Source organism: Sinohyriopsis cumingii, chromosome 15 (genome assembly GCF_028554795.1).
Source record: "Sinohyriopsis cumingii isolate HCF-2022 chromosome 15, ASM2855479v2, whole genome shotgun sequence".
Lineage (NCBI taxonomy): Eukaryota > Metazoa > Mollusca > Bivalvia > Unionida > Unionidae > Sinohyriopsis > Sinohyriopsis cumingii.
In genome coordinates this window covers 1816907-1842714 of record NC_142975.1, presented here as the reverse complement: position 1 = coordinate 1842714, position 25808 = coordinate 1816907, and the positions used below count along the sequence as shown (strand labels likewise).

The window sequence follows — 25808 nt, the reverse complement described above, 5'->3', positions numbered from 1 at the left end:
GTTTCTGATATCAGTTTAATTCATATTGTATGTATGTATATACATTTTGTCTTGCAGGCAATCAGATATATGTTACTGCAGAAAAATCGCCCCAAATACTGTTCACCAACTGCATCTGGATGGTCTGGATTATTAACACAAGTTACTCCTTTGGGGGAAAAACACCGTTATCAAGTAATTGTTCGTTACTGATGGTAGTAAAGAAGCCTGATTTTGATCATATTCAGCAAATGTCCTGGAGTCAGAAGTCAAGCATCAGTTAACAAATGTCACCTTTACGTAACCAGGATAAATTTAAATATCAGCGTACTTCTAAAAAAGAAAACTCAATGTTCCATGATATGACAAAAGTGGAGATGTTGTGCTATCAACATTATCCATTTTTGAAGACAAAAGTCAGCAAATCATTGGAAAGTATTTGAAATAATGATTGCTTCCCACAATGCATCTGTAGTTTATTGCTTTGAATTCAAGATCAGCATGAAAGTACTGAAGTTAAAATTGTAATACAAATTCCTTGATATAATTGTTAAAGTGTTATGTGTAAAATATTCTCAGCATAAAAAGCTAAACACTGACAGGCCAAGTTCCCATCCAGACAGATGTTTTCTACATATTAACACCCACTGATTCAGTTTGATAGAAGGGAGAGGCAGAGTTCTTCCTGTATGGCACTGGATCAAATCAGTTTGTTCCTGGTTAAGGAACTTCTATGTAAAGTATGGCCTTATCTACAACAGGAAATACATCCTAGATTACTTTTTTTCTTTAAAAACAAACTGCAGAGATATGATTTAAAAAAGAGAAAGATTTAGTGAAAAAATTCACTTTCCCTATCTTGCGTAAACAACTTCTGCAGTCTCTGTTTATCAGCTAAATGTGGGACAGAACATGTGTAATTCTACAGTATGCCTAACTGTGCTACTTTTAGTAGATAATTTTTTTTTAAATTCAGTTTTCCATATCGAGAACCTAAATGTAGCAGTAGCCTAGTTGTTGCATAATTCAAGCCCTATACAAACACACACACACACACACACACGCATGCACACACACACACACACACACACACACACACACACACATGTGTACATATATATATTTATTAGTAAAACTAAGATTTATATTTTCTTTCCCCAAGAAGTCTCTGTCAGAGTCCCAATGATGCTTTCTGATGTGACCATCTACCCATACTCATTTTAAGCCCAAACCCAAACATGTATTGTGGCAAGTTAGAGGTATGTTTATGATGAACTTGACTGATGTTTTAACACATTAACCCCTGGTGACGAGTTTAAGTGGCAGGAGGTAGTAGACTACTGCCAAGCTCTGTAGCGTCAAGGTCATGTACGATACATTAAAGTGGGTGGTATTATAGAAAGGTACACATATGTAGTTCTACAATGATACCAAACAATCTGGAATTTCTAGTTGCACTACAAAATACTGAGGGAAAAACCTCATTTTTTGGACCGGATTATTTTCTACCCAAAATTCGCCTGTGGTCAGAATCGGATTTTGTGTCCGCATTTTAGACTTTTTGGTCTCAGATCTAAGGCAGACTGGTATGAACTGCAAACAGATTGATGAACCTTTACAAAAAGTAGGATAAGATGGGCATTTGGAATAAAGAGATGTCTCAATACCCCAAAAAATGGGCCTGTTTTTTTTTACCATTCTGCTCATGCACAACTATATTATTGGAAGATCACCTGACAGAAATAGCTTTCAAAACGTGTTTCCTACTTGATTTTCAGACGAAAACGACAAAAGCCTCCAGAGGTTAATGCATTAAGCTAACAAAGACGTTTGTGCAAGCTTGTACAAGCAAGTTCTGGCTTTGGCAAGCTAGCTAGATAGATATAGTTGCAAACTATCTTGTTTGTTTCAGAAAGTAAAACTAGTTCACAGCAAGCTTATCCTTTTTCTTGTACATGTTTGCGATTATGTCCTACGAGCATTAACATGCTTGCAGGGGATCATATAAAACTTGTGAAAGCCTGCAGTGAATGAACTTGAATCTATTTCTAACACTGGAATTTAACCGAATGTTTTGACTGAGTAAGATTGGTTTCAGTGCATTGCTACTATAAAATCATTTAATTACTAAATCAGCTCTTATTTCCTCTTTGCAATACCACAGAAAGAATCCCCCAAAACCAAATGAAAACATATTTTTCAGAAAAAATTTATAACAGAAATCATGTACATATAAATATATATTACATGTATATACAATAAATAACATTATCCATACTGCAGTACAATAAGAAAATCAACATGATATTGTGTAGATGTTATATTTTTTTAAAAGTACAAACGTCATTTAAAATGTAATTACTCAGGATATGTATACACCATGACACCGATAATAATCAGATTCCTTCAACTGTTACTATCAACATTTGCCTTATTTTCTGTTTAGAATATTTCCATTTATAAATTTAACAAAACATTCATGCACCACACTTTTATAATTTTTAATGAAGACAATTTCATGAGAAAAAAATGTCAGAATTCAGTATGGCTTTTATTTGAAATGGGTCATAAATTGTGGTTGACCATTTTAATATTAACAACAAAGCAGGTCTTTTTAATTTCATGGAATTCACTACCACTAAAATAGCTATCAACACCTCGAAAAAGAAGTAACAGAACAAAATTATTTGTCAATACTAAGTTAAGGCAGTAACGTGTTGGCCATAGTTCAAAGTTTCTGAGCAATAAAAGCAACACAAAGACTGTTGAGTGAAAAATAAGGTTTTATTTGTATTCTGATTATCTTTTAATTTCCAGTAATTCTATTTTGTTACATAATTAATAATATCATGACCACATTGATTCCAAAGTTTTGTCATTTCTGGGGTATTAATTTGGGAAATTTTGTTGCAAGCAAAACTTATACCTCTGCAGCAATTTGATTCTACAACCAAAAGATAACTGCAGTCAACAAAGGTCACGGAGTTACCATGTTGGTAAATAAAATCAAAATAAAGTCACTTTCCTTTTTAATATGGGGAACTGAAATGACCATAACTGCTCCAGTGATGTAAGTGGTTAGAGCGTCCACCTCAGATGCAGGAAGTCACGATTTCGAACCCTGGCCAAGTCATACCAAAAAGACAATAGAAATGGTACTAGCAGCAGCCTCGCTTGGCGCTTAACATTAAGAAGTTAATGCTAGGACTGGTTGGCCTGGTGTCACGATAATGTGACTGGGTGGGACATCATGCTACATGTCTGCGGCATGTCATGCCCCAGTGATAGATATCACTATAAGCTGCCACACTGCAGATATCATAGCGATGTGACTAAAAAAATGTTAAAGCTATGTTAAAAATCCAAATCACGCACACTGAAATGACCGTATAACCATGTAGCACATAATCATTGAGTCAATCATTTTACAGATCAGTATTATTTACTGCTGAAACTGACAAACTAAAGTTATCAATGTAATCATGTGGTCAGTCATCAGGTGTATTGAAGGTTGCAAATTATATGAGTTTGCCTGCTGTCCCTTTTGTTTCGATATTTTTCTGTCAGCAGAAGTTAGAAAAATAATGCACATTTACTCAAACATTAAATATGTTGATACAGACCCACGATTTAATTTTAACAAAACATTTATGCCCTCACAAAAAATGACTGAAAAAAAACTATTCATGCCCAGATTTCAAGACAAAAAAAAGAAAATATGTTGTATCCAAGACTAAGGTTTAAGTTTCTAACTTAGAATTTATCATTGAAGTCTAGACTGAAATACGGGTACATTACCATCTATACTCATAAGTTTTGTCAAACTGCAAACAACAAAGATTCTGATCTGCTGTGGTGTCACATTTGCTAAGCACCCAGCTAAAGTCATGTATAAGCTATAATCTACCTGTCTTGGGAAAATTACCATGACCTTGTATTTGATCTCTAAAAATTGCTGCAGGATTAGTGTTGAACTCTTACACAAAGTTACCATGACCAGCCTGAGACAGGAAACTTGAGTCAGCAAAGGTAACCAGTCATGTCATAACAAAGGTTTGCCATTATCACACCTTTATCTTAAAGGTTAGTTCAAGGGTCAAAAGGAAAGTCCACAGGGTAAATGGGGTGTGTTCTTATCCATCCCCACGTTGACAGACAGTGAGAGGGACATTGTCTGCTAAGTTTGATTGATCTGTCCACAGCAATATGCAATCAAAAATTGAGGAAGAGGGCATGATTAAAATTCAGACTCATTGTTGTTGTTCTAGGGTTTAACGCCATTTTTCAGCACAAGATAGGCCATATATGGCAGCCAGTATAACTGGTGGAGGGAGAACCCTGGAAAACCCAGGAAAGAACCACCGACCCACGAGAAGCTACTGGCAAGCTTTCCCACGTACCCAAGCTAACCGAGCCTTGGACTCGAACATAAGCAGACAGAGGTGAGATGGCAGTGATCCGGAACGGTGAGCGCTTCAGACCACTCGGCCACTCGGGGCCCCCCGAAATTCAGACTCAAATGATACCTTCCGAAATCATAAGAATAATTTACTTTTTTCCTGGAAGGATTGCAGATTGATAGGGTTTACTCAGAGAAAGAAGCCACTCGTAATCTGGCAGCCGAACTTAGAGGTTGATTCTACGGAAAGACAAAGCTTTGAAAAGGTCAGTCAGTTATTTGCTCGATTTTGCAGGATATTATGGCATCATATTTGTAATTATTTGTAGATTGTACACTTAATTACTAGGATTGTTTTGTATGAAGAATTATCTTTGTATTGTTTCATCTACATGCATATTTGAGAAATGGGCTTAAAGCCTTACGTAGAGAATTATTAGATACGAAATGGAATTATGTAGACTGTTAGTTTGTGGTCAGAATTTTGTAATTCGCTTTTAGGTTACTTCATAGTAATTAAACCAGTGCATTTATTAATGTGTTTTGTTAGAATCTACTCATGCTTGAATTTTGAATTTTGAAACAAGGTTGAAGTAAGTAAGATTAGTTACAAATGGATGCATCAGAGAATGGATATTTGAATATTTGCATACTTTGTACAAGTTGTACGGTAAAGAAATGCAACTGATTATTGTGATATTGTTTAGCATAATAGGATTTGGAATTTGTACTGATGTGATGGAATTTATTGATGTATGTATAAGAAGTAATTGATACTGTGCTGTATTATGACATTTGTTTTACCATACAAGAACGTATGGGTATCTCGATGTGAATGAATGCATGATCGAAGAAATTTAATAGCTGTTATCTAATGATAGGCTGAGTGTAGTGTGAGATGAGAGGGTTAAGGAAAAAGATTGTAACATACTTGTGTTTTCGCAGGAAGCTTTTTGGGGGGCAGAGAATTTCCAGTTCCACTGGGTCCCAAATCTTCAAGAGTTGGAGGCGGAATTGAGACTGCAGCCGAGACAGTCAAAGTCAAGGGAAGTGTAGTTGTGGGGGAGAAAGTGTAGGAGGAGGAGAAGGATTCTAGTGAAAGTCGAGGAGGAAAAGGAGAAGGAATTTGGAGGAAGGTCAGGTAGGAAGAGAAGGAATTGGGAGAAATAGGAGAGAGAAAGGATACAAGAGATGAGTAGAAATACAAGGAGAGGTTAGAAATCAATCTCACACTGCTTAAAACAAATAATGCAGTAGGCTTATTAAGGGTTGAGCGGAAGGAGCGTAATTGGAAATTTAGTCATATGATTGAGTCATTTGATTATTGAATTGTTATTCATTGAATTTCAAACTTTTTTTGTTGTTTTTGTTGTTGTTGTTCTAAGGTTTAATGCCATTTTTCAGCACAAGATAGGCTATACATGGCGGCCAGTATAACTGGTGGAGGAAGAACCCTGGAAAACCCAGGGAAGAACCACCGACCCACGAGAAGCTACCGGCAGGCAACTTTGTTTTGTTTGTGTATTTAACTATCTGTTGGCACTGCTGACTGGGGGCTCGGAGCTTTACATCTATCTTTCACTAAATTTAACTTCCAACAAAATAGAGTCTAGGTGGGACTTCTATAATAGTTTTTAAAAAAATACTGGGAGCACCCCACCCCAACCATATAGTTCATCACATGTAGCATAATGTATCTGCAAATCAGGGTCCACGTTGTTTATTATACTGATTGCTCCTAATATGCTGCACAGACCCAGATATGCTGGCACAGTATGTGATGGGAGATCTAGATCTGTACAGTTTGCAGTATGACTTACCTTATGAGCAAGTGATGGCAGTACCTTTCATCAACTTTTTTCCCCCATCACGTTCAATTTAATGATTACAGAATGTTCATTGTTTCTTTTGGATGTACAGAAAAATGGATTTAAAAAAAACAAACTGCTGTCATTTTTTTTATGTTGCTGATTTTTTTAAAAAACTTAACATGTCCATTTTCTTTGATATCCATCCATGTTTAACCACTGGGTGAAGCATACTGTACCCGATACTGTCACCAAGACCACCGATGCAGTATGGCAAGAGTTTTGTTGTTCATACCAATTTATTATGAGGGACATTATGTCTCCAAAACATATACCCTCATTTGTTTAGCATAGATAGGCTTTTTAGGTCACTCTGACTGTTAACAGTGGTGTATGTTTCCAACATGTATATTATCCATCATGGCTGAATATCAGTGTGCAGATATTAGTTATGATTTACTATCTGTAATCACAAATTCGGTCAAACTGCAAACATGAAAGATCATGATCCACCATAGCATAATGTGCCTGCAGTGTACTTCGATCAAACGGCACAGATTCTGGGTCTATGTTGTTTATTGTACTAATTACTTCTACCAAACTGCATAGATTCTGGGTCTATGTTGTTTATTGTACTAATTACTTCTATCAAACTGCATAGATTCTGGGTCTGTGTTGTTTATTTTACTAATTATGTTTACCAAACTGCACAGATTCTGGGTCTATGTTGTTTATTTTACTAATTACTTCTATCAAACTGCATAGATTCTGGGTCTATGTTGTTTATTGTACTAATTACTTCTATCAAACTGCACAGATTATGGGTCTATGTTGTTTATTGTACTAATTACTTCTATCAAACTGCACAGATTCTGGGTCTATGTTGTTTATTGTACTAATTACTTCTATCAAACTGCACAGATTCTGGGTCTATGTTGTTTATTGTACTAATTACTTCTATCAAACTGCACAGATTCTGGGTCTATGTTGTTTATTGTACTAATTACTTCTATCAAACTGCACAGATTCTGGATCTATGTTGTTTATTGTACTAATTACTTCTATCAAACTGCACAGATTCTGGGTCTATGTTGTTTATTTTACTAATTACTTCTATCAAACTGCACGGATTCTGGGTCTATGTTGTTTATTGTACTAATTACTTCTATCAAACTGCACAGATTCTGGGTCTATGTTGTTTATTTTACTAATTACTTCTATCAAACTGCACGGATTCTGGGTCTATGTTGTTTATTGTACTAATTACTTCTATCAAACTGCACAGATTCTGGGTCTATGTTGTTTATTGTACTAATTACTTCTATCAAACTGCACAGATTCTGGGTCTATGTTGTTTATTGTACTAATTACTTCTATCAAACTGCGCAGATTCTGGATCTATGTTGTTTATTGTACTAATTACTTCTATCAAACTGGACAGATTCTGGGTCTATGTTGTTTATTTTACTAATTACTTCGTTCAAACTGCACGGATTCTGGGTCTATGTTGTTTATTGTACTAATTACTTCTACCAAACTGCACAGATTCTGGGTCTTTGTTGTTTATTTTACTAATTACTTCGTTCAAACTGCACGGATTCTGGGTCTATGTTGTTTGTTGTACTAATTACTTCTAACAAACTGCACAGATTCTGGGTCTATGTTGTTTATTGTACTAATTACTTCTACCAAACTGCACAGATTCTGGGTCTATGTTGTTTATTTTACTAATTACTTCTATCAAACTGCACGGATTCTGGGTCTATGTTGTTTATTTTACTAATTATGTCTACCAAACTGCACAGATTCTGGGTCTATGTTGTTTATTGTACTAATTACTTCTATCAAACTGCACAGATTCTGGGTCTATGTTGTTTATTGTACTAATTACTTCTATCAAACTGGACAGATTCTGGGTCTATGTTGTTTATTTTACTAATTATGTCTACCAAACTGCATAGATTCTGTATCTATGTTGTTTATTGTACTAATTACTTCTACCAAACTGCACAGATTCTGGGTCTATGTTGTTTATTGTACTAATTACTTCTATCAAACTGCACAGATTCTGGGTCTATGTTGTTTATTGTACTAATTATGTCTACCAAACTGCACAGATCAAGATCTGCTGACACATGTGCCAGCTGATCTGGGTCTGCGCAGTTTGCAGTTAGACTTGTATTGGTGTATATATATAGAAGATCTACGAAATATCAAGTGTAAAACAGATAAGAATCACATAAGAAGCTGGTCTGATGTATAAAAAAATTGAAATGAATCTTTAGGGATTGAAATTAAGTTTTTAAGGGTCACAGACATAATTGTATGCCATTTATTTATGTATACACTCATTCACTGTTCACACTATGGATCAGTGACAACACTGGCCAATGTCAGCACTCAAGAAAAATGTTTCCAAACAATCACTGGGATAAATGATTTGCAACAGTAACATGTCTCTGTCGTCATCTTACTTAACATCCACAGTACACCTCTCCACCATACTAATACTTACTAAAAAGTCGCAGCTGAATACTCAAGTGACTCAAAGACACAAAAATGTTCTGAGGAATGTGGTTTTAAAACTTTCAAATATATGGTTCCTTTAGTTACATATATAATAAAAGACAAGGTCTGCAGCTAGAAAATTCTCAATTTCCTGCTGATATTTATATCTACAGTGACACTTTTCAACAATACAAGTGTCTGTTTAATGTGAAGAAAGCCCATTACAATGAGCATTCACACATCTTTATGAGTTAGCCTTTGAGAAATTATGTGCTACAGAATGTCCAGATTTGGAGAAAAAAAATTCTTCTTGTCTGGTCAGGCAGTGTTAAACTCATCTGTCTTAATCTAAACAATATTTTCATGATTCTGACCAACTTCAGCATCAAGATTGCATTGTGAAAAAAACCCAACAAAGTCTGCTTCCTCTGATGCATATTCTATGCTGACAACAAGTAATCAACATCTTCAATGCATTGATTGCAAATCTGCGATTACTTGGCCCAGAGATGAGTAAGTAGCAAGGTTTACCTGAAACACAATTTTTACCTGGTAAGGACTAGAGAATGAGTGCGTTTTTGAGCCATGATAGGTAGATGGTCTTAACAGAAACTTTAGTATTCAGTGTTTATTGATGCCAGCCATAGCCATTAAATTACAGGCAAATTTTTAAGTTCAATGTTAACAGAATTCATCTCCAAGAAAAGCTATACAACAGTTACAATAGAAAATGAATAATGAAGCACAGTGAAACAAAAACAAAGCTGTGGAGCTGTTGTATAATGTCAGTATCTGGAATGACATGTTTAACATCAAAGATGGAAGTGAGAATGTAGGAGTCCAAAAGGTACATGAAATATATATAAGATGTAAGAAATGACTATTAAAGCAGACAACGTGTATACCAAGTTACTTGTACACAAGGCAATGTTAAGTAGTAAACAAGGTAGCAAAGACCAGGTCTAGTCTGGCACAAGATAAACTTAAGCAAAATTCATTTGTGATATAGATATCAAAAAGGCAAGGATCATGATTAGATGAAAGCACACACACACACACACACACACACACACACACACACATAATGAATTTTCCCTGGACAAGTAGCAAGAGTTCCATGAAGGTACTTACACTCTGAGCAAAAAGAATTTGCTTGAATTCAGGATATTTATTTCTTCCTTTTAACTGTTGAATACTGAAACAATATCTGATATTCCTGATGAGATAACAAATTAGCTGCTGTAGTACAAACATAAGCTATCCAATTTGCTTCAATTTCACCATGGAAAAAGTATATATTCTTTTAAAACTCTTTTGGCAAAAGATTTTTTTTTCAAAATAATCGTCTATTGATGGGGAATAGTGACAGTAAGATTTTTTTTAAACAGTCTTGGCAGCCACATTGGATGTAAGACTGACACCAATTTCATTTGGACCAGCTAGATATCTCAAGAAGTCTACTGGTGAAAGCCCATATCCACATAGCAATAACAAGATTTTCCAGACAGCTGCCATGGACCTAAGATATACAATTTTCATTTACGACCAATGGACATCAAGCAAAGTCTTCTGATGAAAACCCAATGTTAATAGGACTTTCCATGGTGGTCTTATTGGAAAACAGGTCAGTACAATTTTTATTTGGGACTAGCCAGACATCATAAGATGTTAATTACTTAAAACCCCATACTGATATAATCATTCATTGACGCGTAGCAGCAAAGAAAAAGATTTTCAAAATGGCTGCAATGGTGGCCATATCTGAATCAAATTGGCACCATTTTCATTTAGTACAAACTAGATTTCATAAAAAGCCACATAATGAAAAATCCATGTTGATATGACCATCCATGAAGGTGGAGTATTGAAAATAATATTTGCAAGATGGCTACCACAGAAGCCATACTGAATACCAGATTGGGACCTCTTTCATAAAGGATCAACTAGACATCATAAGAAATCTTGTAATGAAAACATCATGTTGATATGACCATGCATTAAGAAGAAGTAGAGATAATGGATATCAGAGAGGCACCATGTAACTGTTCAATTGGGACCAATTAGGCATCATATGATGTCTTTTAATGAAAAGCACATGTTGATATGACCATCCATTCCATTCAGTGGAGTAGTAGCAAGATTATAATATAGCACCTTTGGTGACATTGTTGGATCTCCGAGCAGGACCATTTTCATTTTCATTTTGGATCAACTATACATAATCTATGTATAAAGTTTTACAGCAGTCAGTTTCAGGGGAGTAGCAATAACAAACATGAGCTACATGACAGACAATAAACAACAGACCATCCCAGAAAAGCTCTTCTGGTGTATGACCAGTTGAGCTAAAAATTGATGTAGGGCAACCATTTATCAGAATGTTAAATTTTGGTCAGGTAACTGAAAAATATTATTAACTTATGACCTTATTAAAAAATTTAATGAAATTTTGTGTATTTTCTGGCACAAAATTGATTGATTATTGAATCGTTCCTCTGGGTACTTACTGAGTGCACAAATTATATCGATATAATTCTGCAGTTGAGTATTGCGTGATTTTTGTCAACATGCTACTCATTGCCCGATTTAAGTAATCACAGTCCAGACTACCAGCTACTGGAAAAGAACCCATAAAAAAACAACACTCACGAATGTTTGAAATTTTTTCCATCTCTGATCTGATACAGTTAACACAGGATTAGTAATACTGGATGAATAATATCGTAAACCCATATTCAGGTAAGCAAAAAAAAATATCAAGACGTTTCTGGTTAACAAGACACCATAACAAAAGGAAACAAAACCTGTCAAATTATCTTTAATATGTTGATCTAAGATAGATTAAATAAGTGTGTTACCTTGTGCAACACTTTCCATTAGCAGAACTGATGGCAATTTTATACAGCAATAAATTGTGTACCACAGCATTTCGGAACATATTGTGATATGTACCACAGTATACAACATTCATATTTTCTAAGGGACCAACAATTTAATTTTCAGGAGTAGGTGAATGTGACTTTTTTAAAATTCCAGATACCTAGAGATTTATCTTGCAAAGATTCATAGCAAAAATGCACCATATTATATCCATTATATTATCTGAAGAAAAAAAATTATTCAGCTAAAAGGAAATAAAATGTCTCTGCTTGAAATATTATTAAAGACTCTCTTCTTCCTCTCAAACATAAAATGGGCTGTCCCTTACAGTAGATGAATTTCATATATATGTACGTAACTGTTGTTTAAGTTGTCATCTGAAAACTGTATTTAAAGTGGGATTGATTATTGTAGCTGAGTCACATGACATTGTGCTGCATCTTGATAAAAAAAGGAAATGCTGACATAACCTACAGCTTACTAGCTTGGCTATTAATAGAATCAGCAGGAAGCTTTGAGCACAGAGCAGGATGCTAACAATCACCGTAAGGTTAGTATCAGGGGTCAGTAAACATAAAACACATTGACTGATGAAACCAGAAAATATCTGGTGGTCTAGATAAATTACATACAATTCAAACAAAACACAATCGCTCCCCTGAAAATCTTAAGGTGAGTCACAGTTTTACAAAAGAATATATGTACTTAACACATTAACATACACTAGTAAATAATAAAAACAATGATATTTGGTCTTCCGTATATTTTATTTCAAAATTTTCCAAAACTTGTATGTGACTCTTTCACAACAATCCACTCAGGTGTCACACTGCCATACCTGACAGACATGAAACATGTTGATAAACATTCATAAATATAACTATATCTGGAAAATATTTTCTGACATCTTTTTGTAAACAAAACAGCACACCTCTGTTTCTAGTGTGTGTGTGTGTGTGTGTGTGTGTGTGTGTGTGTGTTACAGCAATCCTAGAAGCAACAGTAAAAGATTACTGGGCAACCATACAAATCTGGTGGGCAACCATTTTTTCAAAATAGTTTCATAAAGTCAAATGTGATACTACTGAGAGGACAATTTTAAGACACATTATGTTTCTGGCTTGAATTTACTGAAGAAAATACGCTTTGCAATTTTTGCAAACAACAGCATAAATTAGCACATGCTGGAAATTCAACCAGTATACAGTGTTTGCATGACACATGCCAACATATGCTGAAAATTCTCGAAGATGGAGTTGCTGACACTCTGTAAGAAAATACCATTTTAAAATTATTGGCTCAACTGATGCTCTTCAGACACCCTGCTCAGTCTCCCAAGAATGAAGATATAACACTTCATCTTTTACAAATTGGAATGTTATAATTAGACTGCTGAATCAAAAGGTCCAAAGGGTATAACCTTGTATCGGTGTCCATCATCTTGATTGTAATCATATTATACATGTATGTATGATATATTAGTTTTTATTAGTTTATGCTGCTATATAATCACAATACAAACATGTGGGCATTTTAGTGTCAGCTCTATTGTGCAAATGAGCAAAAATGGTACACATGCGTTCCCAGCAATTAGAGGCAGCTCTCACTAGAGATTCTATTTTCAGGTGGCTGCTGAAACAGGCAAAAGCATTCAAGGCCTTTGTTGCTGCTGCATGCATGAAAGTAATATATTGCCTGAGTGCAGCAGCAACAAATGTTTGAGTCAGTTCAATGATTACAAAATTAAGATAGAAAACCCTTACCCAGCCAAAAAACCCTATGTACCCTCCTGCATGCTGTGAGAAGCAGTTAATGGTGCTGGAAGCAATGGTGGCAAACTTTTTAGTTTGCCAGACTCCGGACCAAAAGTGGCAAAGTTCAAATCCTACCACTGGATCAGCAAAGTGCCTCAACAATAAATTACTTGTACTGCTGCGTTGCAAAACACCTAACCACACTATATACACAACCAAAACTCATCCTCCCTAGGGGCACATGGTTAACAGACTCTTAACTGTAAATTAATGCTGGGACACTAAAATGGTGAATAACAAGTAAATAACAAGTACTCCTTCATAGTAGCCAGAGAGTGCTGATTTATACTGAAACAGACTTATAATGAAGTATATGAATGAATGTAATTTCACCCTGCATAATGAAATGGGCATCATGACCATACTTATGTTGGGAAACATTTATAATAAAGGGCTTTATCACGGTGAAATTCAGTATTTCCAGGGCTCAGAATTAACACTTATCTCTGTTATCTTTACTTAGTGACTTGTTCTTGTTGCTGTTATAGGGTTTAATGCCATTTTTCAGCACAAGATAGGCTATACATGGTGGACAGTATTGGTGGAGGAAGAACCCTGGAAAACCCAGGGGAAAACCATTACGTACCCACGTTAGCCAAGCCTGAGACTTGAACCCATGCAGACAGAGATGAGATGGAGTGATTTTGTGGATGGGGTATTAAAATTCCAGCCATCACCAATCCGGCTGGAGCAGTCCACATTACCATCATTGCTATCATAGCAGTCGTGTGAGTGTGATAATAGGAATTTTAACGTAGCTTTAACATATTTTTAGTCATATCGCTACAATGCCACAAACATGACCGGGCCGACCAGTCCTAACGCTAACCTCTTAATGCTGAGCGCCTAGCGAGGCAACTGTTAATGCCATTTTTGTAAGTCTTTGTTATGACTCAGCCAGAATTCGAACCCACAACCTACCGCTTCTGAGGTGGACGCTCTAACCACTAGGCCACCAGAGCGGTCATCATAGCAGTTGACAAGTGATCTTGTGTCAGATGTATCAAATATTAAAGCTGAGTTCCTTTGATGGCTCATTGATCTGCTTTTTGCTCCAAATGAATAGTAGTATACACCATCCCGCACTTGATGATTGTGGCACAAAACAGCATGTGTTAAACTCTTCATCCATTATACAGTGACAATTAAAAATACTCAAAATTATTTGCAGGCATCAACGAAAATGGCAGAAATTAGATGATTAGAATGACGAGTGTGTTCGCAAATATCATTGGGAGTAAGGACTTAGAAAGTATCACAAAAGCTGGACAAATATGAATGGCTGAAGTATGACCAAGAAAAGGCTGTGATGTTGTGCATGTAGCCTTTTGAGAAATACAAAAATGCCAGAGGGACTTTATTCATTGATCAGTGTTAAATAGTTCCTGGAATCATACGATGCAAGCTCCTGACAATTCATTGAAATGAAAATGATTAAATCAGATAAGGAGTTCATTATGACCAGTTGCATTATTGGATTTGATGATGATGCTCATTAATTTGCCTGACGTCAAGATTTATAATCCAACACCTGCATTATTGGATCCAATGATGACACTCATTAACACAGTAACCCCTGGTGATGAGTTTAAGTGGCAGGAGGTAGTAGCCTACTGTCGAGCTCTGTAGCATCAAGGTCATATACGATACACTAAAGTGGGTGGTATTACTGAAAGGTAGCCAGATGTAGTTCTAAAATAATACCAAAAAATCTGGAATTTCTAGTTGCACTACAAAGTACAGAGGGAAAAAACTGTTTTGGGGGGGGCTAGTTTTTTTTTTCTACCCAAAATTCGCCCGTGGTCGGAATCGGATTTTAGACATTTTGGTCTCAGATCTAAGGCAGACCGGTATGAACTGCACACAGACAGATGAACCTCTGCAAAAAGTAGGATAAAATGGGCATTTGGAATAAAGAGTGGTCTCAATACAAAAATAATGGGTCCATTAAGCCAAAAAGAAAAAGAAAGAAAAGAACTCCAACTTTTACCATACTGCTCACGTGAGCCAAATAGCCAATGAAAAACAATGTTTCTAACACAAGTAGGCAGTATGTTATTGGAAGATCAGCTGGAAGTTGGTGTTTTAGGATGTATTTAGAAATAGCTTTCAAAATGTGTTTCCTACTCGAATTTCAGACAAAAACGACAAAAACCTCCAGGGGTTAATGTGTTATGGGTGCATTTTGATGACATCACCAAATTTGAATATTCCTTGCGTATTTAATCACTTGTGCATTGATATTGCCCATAAATTAAAAATTTAGTGATTCCTTTACGATTTGTAAAAAAATTCAAAAATCCTTGTTAACACATCATTCCTGGTGACGAGTTTAAGCGGCAGGAGGTAGTAGCGTACTGTCAAGCTCTGTAGCATCAAGGTCATGTATGATACACTAAAGTGGTTGGTATTATAGAAAGGTGGACATTTAGCTCTACAATGATACCAAATAATCTGGAATTTCTATTTGCACTACAAAATACATGTAGAGGGAAAAACCTCATATTTTGGACCCAATTATTTTCTACCCAAAATTCGCCCGTGGTCGGAATCTGATTCTGTGTTCAGATTTTACACTTTTTGTTCTCAGATCTAAGGCAGATAGGAACTGCAAACAGACAGACAAACCTTTGCAAAAAGTAGGATAAGATGGGTATTTGGAATAAAGAGTATTCTCGATACAGAAATGATGGCTCTGTTAAGAAGAAAAAAATATAACAAAAATAAATTATAATGAAAATAAAAATAAAAATAAAAAATGGAACTCCAACATTTACCCTTCTGCTCACGCAAGCCAAACAGCCGATGAAAAACGATGTTTCCAACACAACTAGGCAGTATGTTATTGGAAGATCACCTGGAAGCTGGTGTTTTAAGATGTAATCAGAAATAGTTTCCTACTTGATTTTCAGATGAAAACAACAAAAACCTCCAGGGATTAATATGTTAATATTTATAATCCAACAGATGCATTATTGGATCCTATGATGATGATGCTCGTTAATTTGCCTGACGTCAAGTTTTATAATCCAACAGATGCATTCTGTTGGACCAAGAAACACAAGGTCAGGTTATTAAACTGTTGACCTAGTTATGACAGTGAATCAGATACAGAAAAAAAACCTAAACTTTCAACTTTTCATGAGTCTTGTTTGTGAAATACAGTTTTCATTCTTTGGAGTTGATGATAATACATGCTGAATTTAAAACTAAACTGGCTTACGATTGATTTTTGCAGGATAAGTAAGTGAAATTTATGCCGGATAAATACCTATTGTCATCCTGTGAGTTTATCAATGATTACCCGTAATTTTGAGCCATTATATTTGTAATCATCTGCCAAAAGATGAAATTTTAAAATTCAGTTTGGTAGCAGTAATCAAACACAAGCTCTGGCCCCATTGTGTGTCATTTAGATTGTTCCACCAAATGCAAAATTCATTTGAAAACCATACATTTTTACTCTGGAGCACTCCATTTGTAACTCTGCAGGGAGATATAATAATAATAATAATAATAATAAAAATAATAATGAGGACTTTGTATAACGCCTAATCTTTAGAAGCTCTAAGCACTTTACAACATTAGACAATACCTATAAGATAAAAAACATATAATAATATGATTACAAAAACAAACACCATGAAATTAGAAAACATTATATATAAAAAAACATGCTGAGAATATTTAAGGTATTAAACATTATTAGGTCTTTAAGTGTTCTTGCGGTCGAAATAAGTGAGTTTTGAGAGCACTCTTGAATGGGATCACTGTGTCTTTGTGTCTAAGTTCAGTGGGCAATTGATTCCACGTTGCTGGGCCCTGGTATGCAAAAGAACGCTGTCCATATGACTTTGTTTTCATAGTGGGAATAATGAGTATATGATTGTCAGAAGAAGAGCGTAAGTATCTTGCTGGTGTGTACACATGGGTGAGGTCAGATAGCTATGTTGGACTAGAGTTTGACAATGAAACATAGCACAGAGAACACATTTTGTATTTGATTCTGGATTGAATGGATAGCCAGTGTAGGATACAGAGCAGCGGGGAGATGTGCTCTGATCGTGGTACTCTACGTATGACCTGAGCACCTATGTTTTGAACTATTTGAAATTTCATGAGTAGATATTGAGATGAACCAGACAGAATTGAGTTACAATAGTCCAGTCTTGAAAGTACTAATGAACACACAAGTGTTTTATTGGTATCAACTGAAAGATATTTGCGAATTGAGCTGATGCGTCTCAGCTCAAGATATGCAGCCTTGTATATGTTCATGACATGTTGGGGCAATGTGAGAGTACTGTCCAGAGTAACACCTAGGTCTCGTACTGATTGTGTGAATTTAATGTTGGTGTTGCTGATATTTATTGTTTGAGGTAAAGGATGTGAATGAGAAAATCTTTGTGTTGTGATCAGAATGGCCTCAGTTTTATCATTATTCATCCACAGCTTGTTACATGTCATCCATGATTTCACATCAAAAATGCACCTCTCTACACCTTGGATGGTAACATCAACTTCAGTTAGGTGGCTAGATTTGTATATTTGGGTGTCATCAGTGTACAGAATGAAGAGAACAGGTCCAAGAACAGACCCCTGTGGAACACCACAACATAGATCAACTGGGCTGGAGTGTATTCCATTTGCAGATACAATTTGTGTCCTGTTGTCCAAGTAGGACTTGAACCACAGTAAGGCTGTATCATGAATGCCAAATACATGCTGGAGACGGTGAAGTAATATATCATGGTCTATTGTGTCAAATGCTGCAGACAAATCAAGGAGGGTGAGGACTGTAATCTTTCCACTATCCAACGCAGAGAGAATGTCATTAACTACTTTTAGAAGAGTGGTTTCAGTACTGTGGCAAGGGTGATATGCAGATTGTACATTGCTAAAAAGACTGTTTGAATTTAGATGAGATACAAGCTGGGATAGAACAATTATTCATCCCATACACACAAAGTACGAGAACAGGTACTGGAGTTTGTATTCAACAGATCAGCCCAAAGACCAAAAATAATCTAAACAGCATTGACAGGCACAGAAAATTTACAAAATCATAAAAGGAATAAAACTCAAAATTTCAACATTGTAGTATAGGGTACATTAGTTTGCACTATGACAATGAATTCCCAAGATACTGCACAAAAAATGTCCACTGCTCTTGCATATCTCCAAGAAAACATGTTGCTGCCTATGTATAATTTAGTTTGCTTGACCATCCCAACATTTTTATAGATAAATACATCTGACTTTATACATGATTCAAATATATGTATACCTGTATTGGATTAAGACAGAAGTTGTACTGATCCATCATTATGTATGGAGATGGAGAATGTCAATGCAGGACCATATATGATTGAATGGTTAACTAAGGAAAAGCATTGGAACAGACACTTGTACGCACTTCAAGTTTTGAGCAATTAGAATCTCACATGCTAAAAGAAAATATTGTACCAGTTTTAAAACCCTGCTTTATCAGAGTATAAACACATAATAATCATGAAATAAGATTTAAAAAAATTATTACTGGCTTTCTTTTAAATACAGGTGGATAGTCTACTTGTCTATTCCCAACATTTCTGAGCCTGAGGACCCCTTCTTAACATCAAAATAATTTCACAGACCCCCACCCCCATCCATTAATTGAGGAAATAAAAAGCTCTTGGAATAACCCAAGAATCCGCAGGTTGGAAACTCACTGGTCTACTTTATGATAAAATTCTGTGAGGGACTATAAGGATTTTCATTTTTTATTATTTTGTGAAGTAAAATTACTGCATATCGTATCAATACTGTGCACTCATATACAACTATATTTACAACCTAATTATCCCTTTTAAAAAATAATTTCTTTTACAGTGTCCAGTATATCATGATACTATTTTTCCTCCTTAAAACTCCAAACCATATGAAGGCTACAGAGATGTATTAAATTATCAAGTTTCATGATTCTAACATAAATAGCACCCAATATAAATGCTTTACACCCATTATATGTACTTTACACCCAATATACATACTTTACACCCAATATATGTACTTTACACCCATTATATTAATTTTACACCCAATATATGTACTTTACACCCAGTATATGTACTTTACACCCATTACATGTACTTTACCCCCAATATATGTACTTCACACCCAATAAATGTACTTTAAACCCAATATATTACTTTACACACAATATATATATATATACTTTACACCCATTATATCTACTTTATACCCAATTATATATGTACTTTACACCCATTATATGTACTTTACACCCAATATACCTACTTTACACCCATTACATGTACTTTACCCCCAATTATATATGTACTTTACCAGCATTATATGTACTTTACACCCAACATATGTACTTCACACCCAATACATGTACTTTACACCCATTATATGTACTTTACACCCAATATATATACTTTACACCCATTATAGATACTTTAAACACAATATATGTACTTTACACCTACATGTACTTCACACCCATGATATGTACTTTACACCCATTATATGTACTTTACACCCAATATACCTACTTTACACCCAGTATATGTACTTTACACCCATTACATGTAATTTACCCCCAATTATATATGTACTTTACACCCAATATACATACTTTGCACACAATATATGTACTTCACACCCATTATATGTATTTTAGCAGCAGGGAAGGCGAACAGACCACTTTGTAGGAGTGTCCAAAACCGAAAATAAACCCTTTTATCTTTTATATTATAACTTAACCAAATATATTTGAAACAAATATATTAACCAACTCGAGGAAACCTCGAATTGGTTCAATAAACTTTTTATAATTTTATCTGATGATATCAAGTTGATAGCGATAATATTACAAAAAATCGACTCAACTTGAGGTCACGCCCTCTCTGCTGCTATTCATCCAAATATTTTATCGAGACCCACACGATATTGGGATCTAGAATCATGCAAATTTATTGTTATAAATCCATGTGGAGTAGCTTGCGCTCATGAAAAAAGTTTCTAAATTTATTTATATCCATGTCACCGCTGCACCAACTTTGATGAATATTGCGCAACGTATGTGTGTCTACGCTATTAAACACAACTAAAACAATACAGTTATCTCTGATCACTTTCGGAATCTGTACATACTGTTGTGTTACATATATCACATCACTGTTTTTATGTCTACCTCGAGAAAATATTCTAGCTGGATTTGATTATTTGTCCAGCATCACATCATCGTATACAACTAAATTATTAATAAATCCGTCTATGGAATCTACGGACGGTGCTTCATCAATATCGGTTATAAACTCGATAACATCGTTATCTTTGTCCAGTAATCACGCGTTTTCATTAAAATCTTTAAGCACATCATAACATCGTTGAACATCAACTGATGGTGCTACCAAATACAACTTATCCCATTTTAGCCATCTCATTATAAGATTAAGTAACAATTGTGTCTTACCCGATCCAGATGGTCCTATTATTATCATTCTGATCAAATTTGGCAATGCAGGATGGTGTTTAACTGGCTCTTGTCGCCGAGTCGCTGAGAAATCAATTATATCCATATTATATAAATACATGAATCTATATTGTTTACGCTGTAGAACTAAAACCCCAACTAATGATCTATCCACGGTTACAACAAAAAATGCGAGAATAGCATAAGGTGGAAGACATGCAGTATATAACAGAAAAAAGTTTTCTTTTTTACATAAAAAAAGATGGTGGTGATATTGCTAAAATAATGTCAAAGTTCCCAGGAACTCCGTGGGCTAAATACCAAGGAGAAAAACATCTACCAGGATATAATTATTGCAGTCCTGGTACTCGACTTGATATCAGGCTTGACAATCAGGATCAACCAAAACCAGGCGAGGAACCAATAAATGCTACTGATAAAGCGTGTCATGCTCATGATGTAGCATATAAAAGCAAAAACCTACAAGACAGACATATTGCAGATGTGAAATTATTTCATGCGTTAAATTCTATAAAAATTAAAAATATATGAGAATCGTTAGCTAATTGGTTAGTAAGATCCGCGATGAAAGGTAAATTAGCTCTAGGTACTGGTAATGTATAAATGGAAACAATTTACTATTCCTCAAGAGGATACTGGAAAGATAACGCAGCGATTAGTAAACTCACCGAGGCAGCAAAAGTTACACGTGTTACTGCTAAAAAATGGTTATCCAAACAGGCAATATGGCAAATTTACCTACCACCACCGAAACAAATTCAGTACGCGTATTTCGATGTCAGCGTCCCTAATGAAGTTCATCAAGCTGATATTCTGTTTTTACCACATGATACTGTACATAGAAAAACGTACAAATACGCGCTAACTGTCGTTGATGTTGCAAGCAGATATAAAGAAGCAGAACCATTATTGACAAAGACAGCTGCTGAAGTAGGTTCTGCGTTTAAACGAATTTATCAACGAGGACCCGGACCACAAGGTGGTCTACAATGGCCACAGCTGCTACAGGTTGATCCTGGCAAAGAATTTCTTGGTCCAGTATCATCGTTGATGAAGAGATATAATGTCAAAATACGACGAGGACACACTGCAATTCGTGATCAGGCAATTGTTGAACGATTTAATCGAACACTTGCTGAGCGGTTATTTGGATATCAATACGCGAAGGAATTTATTCAAGACAAGAGATGTCGTGAATGGGTTGCAAGATTACCAAGTGTGATAACTGTGTTAAATAATGAAGTAACTCTAACGACCAACATGAAACCTATTAATGCAATTACAAAAAAAAATATACCAATACAACGACGTGATTTTTCAGCGCAGCCAGTATTAGGTAATGTTACTGTAAGGTATTTATATGAACCCGGTGAACTCGAAGGTGGTAAAAAAAGAGTGACTGATCCTATTTGGAGTGTTACCACACATAAGATATCCACCGTGATAAGATCCTCAGGTAGACCTGCAATCTACAGACTATATTCATCTGCTCCTCAACATGGATTTACACGTGAACAATTACAGGTGATTCCTGAGGATACGGAATTACCACCGCGATCACTTAACTAGCACCTCTACGTCGATTACACTCAAGACAGGTCAACATGGTATTTTCGCGTGTATGACAGCGACTGTTATCTTTTCTATCTACAGTAAATTGTCTTAGATTATTATTTGAATATCTCCATAACATCACACAATTACAACTTGTACAATGATTATTCTGTTGTTGTTTCAATGTGCTGATAAATTCAACGTCGAGATCAAAATCGCGTTAACTTTTTTTATCAGACTGTTTCTAACCAGCTAATTTTTTTCTTATTATATCATCGTCAATATCATCACTAATCACTGACTCGTCCAAGACAATCCTCCACAACTGATATTCTTCTGACTCGAGACACTGCGAGATAAACTAAGTTTGACCACTCGATACGATCATCTATAATTCAAACAACTGTATCAGAAATAGTTAATCCCTGAGATGAGTGAATCGTCATTGCATATCCTAGTGTCCATGCAGATTTGTTCAACGATAATGCATCTTCAACAGTGTTGATATCAACTGTGATAATATCATTTAATACTAAATTCTGTTTCTCGGTCTGTCCTGGTATATCAACATCAATATTCTGCCGCTGTGTATCAGCTGGTTGATAACATAACGGAACTGGCAATGTTGGAAATTTTTCTTTATGTAACTGAAACAATTCCCGTTGAAGTGTATCACGAACTATTTTTCTACTTTGCAACTATCAGATCATTTCGTCGCCACGTTTGTAGAAAGTCATTCATGGGTGTTTCTGAAATTATTCCACGCATTACTTCACATTGAATTTTATTCGGCTGTAGTCTGATTAATTTTTTAAATTCTCTTATTTCTGCATCAAGCGCTCTATGATCATCATTTATTTCTTCGTAATTATCAATGAAATTTTTTAACCAATTATGTGGAGAGTGGTTTTACCAGAACCTCCAGGTCCATTTAGATAAACTGTTTTATTTCTAGTTATTGGATCGTACACCGATGGTGCAGATGATAATTGTAGTGTTTGATGTTTTTTACAATAAATATCTTTAACCGCAACATCAGCTGATTCGGAATAATCGAGTATATTTTCCTTTTTTATTCTCCACGAACCCCATGATGTACAAGTACCGATATGTAGTTGTTCTAGTAATCCTGAATATTTGTTATTGATATAAAAAGAATCTGTAGCGACTCTGACAGCGAGTGTCGAAACTTTATTTATCATCGATAATAGATTTATTGAAACGTACATGAGCATCGATGATCTTAAATGAGTATACTGAGGTGACTCACCGTCCATATGACTTACAATTGTACCTAATTTAGTTCCATTTGACAAGAAAGCAATTTCTCGACTTATAAACGTATCAGCGTTATATCAGCGATTATAAAATCTAACTCAGCATCATCCATGATCAATCTTGTACAATGTCGCCTGTGATCATATGCTCCTCCTTGAGTGAACTTACCGATTATTTTTCTACCGAGATCTTTTGTAATTTTATTCTCGTAATCGGTTATATCAGGATTATCATTATCAGAATATTTCTTTTGTTGTGGTAACTTCGGTTTGTTTCTGATATGATATAATTGCTTCACTTACAATCAACAGTGTTAATATCGCACAATAAAGCATATACCGTAATAGTACTATTGGTGCCCACATTTTTTCTGAAAAATGTTTTCCAAACCAGGTATAACAAATCGCATGGAGATCTTTAGACATTTCAAATGACTCAATACAAGCAAATCCAGTTAAGTCAAAATCCGGTAATGGTCCATTTATCGATACTTGTGTCATCTCGTGCGTCAGATGACCGAATCTCTTAAAATATACAGAACAGTCTCAATATCCGAGAAACCTTCCCGGATAACATGCAACCATATCAAAGTACACAGAACAATCTCCGTATCCAAGAAAACTTCCAGGATAACATGCAACCATATCAACTGAAATAACATCTTTATGATCGTATTTAGTATTCCATAGTCCGCCGTGTCCGTATTCGACACAACTCAGTATTATATCATCAAGAAAATCAGACCGAGTTGGTTTCCACAAATTTTTCTTTCCAGCAAAATGAGCCGCAGCTGATGGAACAGTAAAACAGTTGCTCAATAGTTCGTCAGTGTCATCAGCATATTGCAGAGCAAGATTTTTCATTTTTTCGTGGAGAATATCTGTTCGATAAATAACACAATTTGGTCATACAAACTGATCGAACTTGATTTTTTCTTCCATATCTGATTCGTTGTTAGAACTCTGAAACAGCCATACTGACACAGGATCATTTTTACTTATCTCATTAATAAAATCAAACATATCTCCACGATAATATTTAACAGTTTGATTTTGTCGAAACACTGTTACTGCACTAGTCCATGCGTGCGCATTATGATCAATAATTTTGATTGAAGCTCCTTTTGATTTATATTTTGATTTATATAATATTTCTCCTGTTATTGTTCTTACGGTTTTTGGGAATTTTAATTTTTTTCCTAACTCAGTGACATCTTTGATAGATGCCCCGGTATCTTTAATCATCTTGCCCCACTCGTTTATTAATTTACGTCTTTTATCTGTTAAACCGTTTCCACGGATCGAGTTTGTAAAATGTTCTATTACTCGTTCAGCCACACAGTTTATTTTTGAAAATTTCATCGCCGCCAGTTTATTAATGCTTGGTTTTTCATTTATCACATAGATTCCATAAATAACTGCTGTTACAGGATACGCTCGCTCATAATACGGTTTGTCAATACCGATCAATAGACCTGGTTTGGAATTTCTACTCAGTATGACAGTTTTTTTATTATTGTGGACAGGATCATATTTGTCATGGATAATTCAATTATCTGTTTCTGTTAACATGACAAATTTTATCTAAAAAGATAACTTCTATCATTGAGCTGCTCAATAATAGCTGCCGCTCATTTGTCATTCATCGTAGCGTCAATGATATCTTTGTCGCGTATAATTTTGAACGTTGACCATACATGAGATGCACCATCTGCGTGAAATTCTTTCTTGGCGTCATGAATTTTATTGATCAAACTTTTATTTTTCTTATCAACTAGATGTTTTATTGGTAAATCAGAAGATATCCTGTCAACGTTGAATTTACTTGTTTTCCAAGGCTTGATTCTGGATAATCTCTCATACTCATCCATATTATATTTCAGACAAATATTTAAATAAAAAATATTATATAAGCAATGTCTCAACAGAACAAGCGCAAATGGTTGATGATCGGATCATTAACTCCCTGCAATAAACCCTGCAGGAAGGAATTCTGTGGGATTCACTTGCAGTCCATTCGCAGCGGAAGTCTAGGACCAATACCATGTCTGCGATGTGGTGTTGGAGTACGAGGTAAAACAGAGT

General features: G+C 35.4%; 1 protein-coding gene and 1 long non-coding RNA gene across 4 annotated transcripts in view; one reads left to right on the top strand and one right to left on the bottom strand.

Moving 5' to 3' along the window:
- Positions 1-25808, bottom strand: part of LOC149781117 (activated CDC42 kinase 1-like) — a 162164-nt gene that overhangs the window by 116901 nt on the left and 19455 nt on the right. The gene's annotated exons all lie outside the window — the stretch shown is intronic.
- Positions 2519-19489, top strand: LOC149781118 (uncharacterized). Of its 2 annotated transcripts, none has more exons than XR_016414648.1 (3): positions 2519-5519; positions 10083-10318; positions 14560-19489. It is a non-coding gene; the product is annotated as an uncharacterized LOC149781118 (long non-coding RNA). The 2 variants fall into 2 exon arrangements; XR_016414647.1 differs by having other exon boundaries at positions 13897-19489.